Source organism: Lactuca serriola, chromosome 6 (genome assembly GCF_051521515.1).
Source record: "Lactuca serriola cultivar US96UC23 chromosome 6, Lser_US96UC23_V15, whole genome shotgun sequence".
Lineage (NCBI taxonomy): Eukaryota > Viridiplantae > Streptophyta > Magnoliopsida > Asterales > Asteraceae > Lactuca > Lactuca serriola.
Genome location: NC_136413.1, coordinates 145,469,581 through 145,477,578, shown reverse-complemented (window position 1 = coordinate 145,477,578; position 7,998 = coordinate 145,469,581). Strand labels below are relative to the sequence as shown.

Genomic DNA, 7,998 nt, shown 5'->3' with positions numbered 1-7,998 from the left:
TTCACCCTCAGAGCCCCCAACCCTCGTTCAAAGCTTATTTCCTTGAGAGTTTGAAGCATTTTTGTGTGTTCTTGAAGGATTTGAGAAGGAAGTGGAGTAGATCAAGAGGAAGGGAAGGAATCCAAGCATCTTAGTGTTCTCTCAGTGATTCCTTTGAGGTATAACCCGTTTTCCCTCTGTTTTTATGCTTATTACTCCATTAAGTCTTTCTTGAGCCCTTCCCCAAGCTTGTATGTGCAATATAATTCGTAATAAGTTGATTGGCCTTTAGATCTAGGCATGGTTGAGCTCCAGGAGCTTAGATCCGTTGCCTTTATGGACCCATATTGCATGAAAACCCTAGATCTACCCTTTTGGGTGCATTTTGAACCCTAAAACCCTTATTGGTGAATATCTACACGTAAAGTTGGAAACTTTATATGTGATTCATGCTCTAGGAACCCAGATCTGTGAATGGCATGGACTGGAATCGAGCAAAACCGCGTATTTAGTGACTGCATGGCAACGACTCGGTGAGTCTGCTCGCGAGTCTCCGAGTTTGTCCCCTTTTCGTAGTATCGAGTGTGAGAAGTGAGTCGGGGTGCGACTCAGTGAGTTGGAAGCCGAACTCATCCATGGAGAAACTCAGCGAGTCGGTGCTTGACTCGGCGAGTTCAAGACAATCTTCTTAGATCAAGAACAGACTCGGCGAGTTGTTCATACAACTCGGAGAGTCACAACATAAATTGTTCATCGGATGAAGATGAACTCGGCGAGTTGTTCATACAACTCGGTGAATAGGATGAAGGACTTGGACATCAGCTTAGAAGGAGAACTCGTCGAGTCAACGCCCAACTTGACGAGTAGAGACGGGTTGCAGAACAATTGTTTGGACAAGGACTCGGAGAGTTGGAGAGCCAACTCGGCGAGTCGGGTCAACCGAAAGTTGACTCTGGCCTTGACTATTAACTTGACCAAGGGTAAAATGGTCAATTTACCTGAGGGTCAGTTAATAGTGTTTGATTGAGTGTTTTGTGGGAATGATAGCCGGAGGATTTTCGGAGCAGCAACAGCAGCAGACAGTCAATTCCCACACAGCCCAACAGCTACTTCGAGGTGAGTTCTCCTCCCAGTAGGAACGGGTCTAAGGCACCAAGGCCGACCCGTGTAGACGAGATGTTAGCACTAGAGTGTGGGCCGAGCCCGTATCTCTTGGTTTAGTTGAATATGATATACGTGCCAGTATGATAAAGTTGTCTGTACTTGTTGTCTGTGTGATGCTTGTATGTTATGGGTTAGCGGTTGAGTGTGGGCAAGGCCCGTATCTCTCCGAGGGTGGAGTGTGGGCTAGGCCCGTATCTCCCAGATAGTAGAGTGTGGGCGAGGCCCGTATCTCCCGGCTAGTGAAGTATGGGCAGGGCCTGTATCTTCATGAGTGTGGGCGAGGCCCGTAACTCCTAGCTGAATGTTGTATGTTATATGTTTGTATGGTATGTGGTACTATGGGGGAACTCACTAAGCTTTGTGCTTACGTTTTTCAGTTGTTGTTTCAGGTACCTCTTCAGCCAAGGGGAAGGAGCAGGCGCGGTAGCGGCTCATCACACACACTCATTGTTTCCGCATTTATGAGTTTATCCTGGGATTGGTACTCTGATATTTTGATTGTTTAACTATTATGGATTTCAAGTTTGGTTTTCGTTGTGAATGGTTTAATTAAGCAATGTTTTAATTGTTAATGTTTTCTAAAGTAATGTTTTAAAAACGAAATTTTTGGACGTGAAAATTGGGTCGTTACAATTTGTCATCTAACAAAATGTTATAGGTAGAATATTGTTATTTTCATCCATAGAAACCATATGAACATTAAGCGTAGATAGTCCCCTCTTAAATGGACAACAGATATAAATATTACATGTATTATGCACGTGATGAATGTATGAAACAACATTTTTAGTGGCAAAATGTAACTATGAATCGTCAAAAAATTAATAAATTTAAATAAACAATGAAAATTTGAAACAAATTTTTTTTACCATACATCAAGGAATCACAAAACAGAGTTACAAACGATCCATACATAATTTCTAGTGTTGGTGTAACTATAGAGATTTGTTCTTGCAAGGCTATGCAAGTAAGCAAACAAATTGACAGTTTTATTTGTGAGCAGTGTATGAAAAACTCATTTTTGAAACAATTATAAACACAATAGAAACATATATATATATATATATATATATATATATATATATATATATATATATATATATATATATATATATATATATATATAAAATGTTTGGAACACGTGGTCATATTTTTAGAGTTCAAAAAAAATTGTTGGATTCTATTAAATTATTCATTTATAATGGTTAGTTTATTGGATTAAAAAAAAAAAAAAAAAAAAAAACCAAAAAAAATTATTTGATGAGAATGATATCGGCATAATGTAGGTATCTCTTTGAATTCATGGTTCGAGATTGGTTATTGTGTCAAATCTTTGATGCATTAGTTAGTGGAATATATTTTGGTGTCGACCATTTGAATTGAAAAAAACTATAAAGTTGTGGCTCTCTATAACCTAGCTTAACTTTACCGTTGAGTAGACTTTGTGTACTCATACCACCTTCAATTCGTTAGGCCTAATGCATGGACTACATTTGGTTAGCTCAAGGATAAGTGATAGTTTTTATCTCCCATTCATATGTTAGGAGTTCTCATTTTTGTGATGGCAAGCAATTATTGGAAACCTCATTTCTTGTATGAGTATGATCGTGTCTCAACACAAATTTATAATTCCAATCATGCTTTAAATTTCGGACGACAACTTAATCTATGTTCAAAGTTCTGCTGAATTTAAAGAAGACATAGAAAGATGATGAGAACGAAGAAAATAATTGTAGGATGATGCCATAGGGGGTCGAGTGATGTTGGTAGGAAGATCACATCAGATTCCATCACAATACTCTACTGTATGATAAAAAAAATAAAATAAAATAAAATAAAAAATAATGGTCATGTCAAAAACCCTAAAAGGCTGACCTGTTTCCCAATGTATGGTCTCACCCACCATCTCTTTAGCTTCTGCTTGCTCCTTTCATTTCTCCATCATCTCATCTCATTATTTTGTCTACAGCTACTCTCTCCCTTCCTTTCTTTCACATCCATCTATTCCCATCTCAGAACCCATCTAGATTTCAAACTGTACCCTTGATCCTTTTTTGTATTTAAAATATATTTTTTGAAACATATTATTTGAAGTATATTTACAGTTTTGGTCTTGTGGCATAGTGAAAATCGCAGCTTTACTCCAACTTTGCCTTTTTTACAAGGCTGATGGACAATTCTTATAGTTTTGCATGTTTGGTCCTTGCACAGTTAATTCTAGCTACAAAGCTGTTAATTTTTGAAATGATCAATTTGTCCTTGGATCAAATAATTAAACACAATATACTACAGGGACCAACTTGAAATTTACACATTATTTTAATATGACATAACTTCTTTTTATCAAAATATTAATCTTAATGTATTTTTGTTTTTAGTTTTAGTTCCATATATAAGATAAACAAAATTATATAATTTGAAATAGTACAACAATTTTGTTCTTTGTCTTGTGTAGGTCTTTGTAAACTCAAGGATTGAACATATCAATAAAAAGTGTATATGTGGATAATAAACGAGAACCCAAACACCAAATCTAGTGCTTTGAATTATATAATACACCAAACAAGAAGACAACTTTACTGAGTACTCACAACAAAAATTAGATAAGAAAACTAAAAGAGAAAAGACACCAAACAATGTATATCAATTTTTAAAATTCACAATATAATGAATGAAGATGGAATTTTATGATGGCCCTGTACAACAACACTAAATATCCAACCTTCTGGAATAACTTCTTACACCGTGACTGCTTAAACGTTTGAGAAACCAACTGGGATAATGATTTAGGAGAGTAATAAGGTTTTCAGTTTGTCCGTACTAAGTCGCTAATGTTTTTTTTTGTGCGTATTATTAGACTAATATTGTTGTTATTACCGTTTAAAAATAGTCCTTTTACCGGTTTTAACCGGTAAAAATGACTATTTCTAAACGGTAATAACAATCATATTGCTTTAATACGTACAAAAAAAAAATCTTAGTGACCTAATACGGACAAACTGGAAACCTTATTACCCTCCTAAGTCATTATCCCTAATTTTAAAGACATTGAGAATATATGACCACCAACAGTAAACTACTTCGTTTAGAACTCGCGTCGTCCCATATAACCTGCTACTCCTTTATATAGCGAAACTCTTCATCTATAGTCGTCCCTTTGGGGACATCCGATAAAATTAGAATGATACAAAGAAGATTAGCATGGCCCCTGTGTAAGGATGACACACACAAATCGAGAAATGGTCCAAAATTTTTTTTAACCCTTTGTCGTCTTCTCTGGAATCCTAATTCCCTTTTCAAATGCTAATATAGTTCAATTGCAATTCTTACGTTTCAGTAGTTCATCTAGTGAAGTCATGATCAGACAACATGTGGATTCCATGGTCAGATTGATCTTTTTGTTGATGTCTTCAACCATTTGTGGCAAGTAAGGATGATCTTTCTTTCTATAAAGTCTCCTTTAAGTTTTTTTACTTTTACTGTCATTAAGTTTCATACTTTATAAACTTCCGTTCATATGTTGTATATAGTTTGTATGCGTTTGTTTATGTGCTGATTTTTTATTCATTTTGTAACTTCAGTTTTTTAGTTCATGTTGTGGTTTTGTTTTTTATAAAATAATTGATAATAGACATACTCTGCAAGTCCCTGTTGGTTTTACTTTTTCATTCGTTATCGAATGCAGACATTGATGGGAGGTATTAAAGTGAGATTGTTTTTGTACATATGGATGTGTTCATGTAAACATTTAAATGACAAAAAAGAAGTTATTGATAAAATGTTGCATATTTATATAATGAAGATCATGATCAATCATATGAGTTTTTAGACTTAAAAGTTCTGGAAGAGTTGTGAGATAAGTTTTAATGGAAGCAACTATTTTCAGTCAAACAAATCAGTCACATTGATTAATAAACATGTTTTCTAAATAATTAGGGTTAATGACTTAGGAGGGTAATTAGGTTTCCAGTTTGTTCGTATTGGGTCGCTACGGTTTTTTTTGTACGTAATAGACTAACATGGTTGTTATTACCGTTTAGAAATAGTCATTTTTCCCGGTTAAAACCGGTAAAAAGACTATTTCTAAACCGTAATAACAACCATATTGGTCTAATACGCAAAAAAAAAAAAAAAAAAAAAAAAAAAAAAAAAAAAAAAAAAAAACCTTAGTAACCAATACGGACAAACTGGAAACTTTATTACGCTCCTAATTCATTATTCCAAACCAACCTGGCAACCTCGTTTTTATTTAATTTGGTCGTTGAAGTAGATAGATTGACTTCTTTTGGGTTTGGAGAGTTGTTTAATAATTTGAAAGTAAAATATAATAAAAAGTAATTGTAATACTAATTATAAAAAGGAAAGTATAAAAAGATGGGTAAAAGAGCCTTTTTTGTACGGTAAACTTAACATCAAAAACTAACAAAAACTAATAGAGTTGTTCATAGCTATGAACATTGAAAGAAAACAAAACCACAAGGTCCTTTCATGTAACAAAGTTAAAAGTTGAACTCAATTTGTGATTTGTACTGTACCAAAGGGACCATATCTATAATTTACTCAACGTATTTTTTGTCGCACCGTACGAAATATAACTATTTTATGAACGCATATTATTCATCACAATATATATAAAAGTACAAAATGTAACTATTTTATGTACGCATATTAGTTGTTCAGTTCAGTTAACAATGCGATTTCCAAGGTTTGAAATTTAGGCTGAGTGAGATCCTAGGAGATGGATAGAAAAAAAAAAAAAAAAATCCAATGTTAATTCTATGAAATGTTGGTGAACTTGGAGGGTAAAAAGGAATAGTTGATTCTTATAAAATTGCTTTCGAAGAAGTTTATGCAAGAGATAAAGCAATTTATTTGGTAGCCACAAAAATATCAAAATGAAGGATCTTTATCACTTAATAACCGTCTTTAAATGACCATTTATTTAAAAAACAAAAACTTTACAAAAAAAAGGGTTCCCATAAAAAAGTTATCTTTTTTTGATTGTCCTTCATGAAATTCTCTATAGTAAAAACTACCTTTGGTGGAGAGTGATTTCCTTAGGGGTAAGCAGTTGCACCGGATCGGAACCGGTTTTGAATCTTGATCAGTTTGAGAGGATTATAGGACCGTAGACCGGACCTATTGAGATGTCGGTGTCGTTACTGGTTTTGGTGTCGTTGTCGATTTTCAAGTTTTTGGACCGATTGAACCGGTACAACATTCATTGTGTATGGAACAAGTCATTAAAGCAGTAGCAAAAGTTAGTTTGTTGATGCTAAAGTTAATCTTTTTAGGGAAGAATAGTATTACCAGGCTTACAACAAATACGTAAGGAGAAAACATAAAAGTTGGAAAAAAAAATCAGCTTTGATATCCTAACTTTAAGAAAATTCAACTCCCTGAATATGGAACCGAAAATGATGAATTTGTGTCCTAAAATGAAGTACAAAATCCAAACTATATGTTGTAAAGGATCTTACGTCAAAACGATTTGAAACAAATGAATTATGCAATTTTCAAATGTTTGACAGATTATACATAAAAAATGAAAAACTTTCGGCTTTGATATCACAACCGTGGTCAATGATTATGGAACAAAAATGATGAAAATATAACTTATATTATAGTACAAACTCTAAAATAAAATTTTGAAATAATCTAATGTAAATCCAACTTCAAACAAATGAGTTATACAGTTTTTTAAAATTTCACATAGTACACATAAAAGCTGAAAAGTTGAAAAACTTTCAGCCTTGATACCCCAACTCGGAGGATTATAACTCACTGAATATGGAACAAAAAACAATTAAATTGTACCATATATCGAAGAACAAACTCTAAACTACATGCTAGAAAAGATCTCATGTCAATCTAAATTGAAACGAATTAGTTATGCAATTTTTATAAATCTCACAAAATACACATAAAACTGGGAACTAGTCCAAACCAGGATCCGGTGTAGTGAACTGATAAAAAACCCTGAACCAACTAAGTGTGATTTCATGTACCGAGAACTAGACTGATAGTATAAAATCGGTGTCGATTCAGGTACGGATCCTAGTCTGGATGCTCACGCTTATATTTCACAACATCCGCCACCGATTGACACCATTATAGTTACACATGGAAAATGTAGAAGACGATTCACTTACTTCCTGACATCATGATCCAATTAATGCATTCCATGGGAGTAACTAAGAGCGTTTATTATATCCACCACAACTGACATTGCCACCATCATTGTCATCATAATCGTCATTGTCGGGTATAACATGTGGCTACATTTTGTGATTTACGATAACTAATGAATTCGGCCAAATAAGAATTATGTGAAGCCCATAAAATGCAACAAAATTTTCATAGTATGCATAAGAATCCTTAGGTTGAAGTGCTCGATATCAAAGGTAAAGTGTACCCTTTAGGGTTTATTTGAATGGATCAATTTAATTTAGTTGGATCGATTTTCATAATTCAGTTTTTAATTTTTTTTTTTGGGTTACATGCAAGAAAGATTTAAAAAATATTTCAAAAAGAGAAATAAAAGGACTTAGTTTTTTTTTTTTTTTTTTGATTTATTATAGATTAATAAATTAATAGAAGCTTGTAAATCTTTAAGGGTTTAATGTGAAAGATAGTTGCTTTGTGACCATGCAACCAATTTATGGAAACCCTAATCTTACCCTTATAAATAAGGTGTATGGCTTACATTTAAGGGTGATGAAATCATTTGAAATTCGTCACAAACCTGATTTCTCGAAACCCTCGATCATCGTCTAGGGTGTGGCACATCGACCTTATTGCATGACACACTTCGTCGTGCGATAGATTCTATTTTCAACATTCAAGTTGGTTGGC

At 33.9% G+C, this 7,998-nt stretch overlaps 1 non-coding gene across 1 annotated transcript; it reads left to right on the top strand.

Moving 5' to 3' along the window:
* The first annotated feature begins 4,294 nt into the window (after window positions 1–4,294).
* Window positions 4,295–4,397, top strand: LOC145060728 (U6 spliceosomal RNA). The gene has a single exon (XR_013686914.1). It is a non-coding gene; the product is annotated as a U6 spliceosomal RNA (small nuclear RNA).
* The last annotated feature ends 3,601 nt before the right edge of the window (window positions 4,398–7,998 follow it).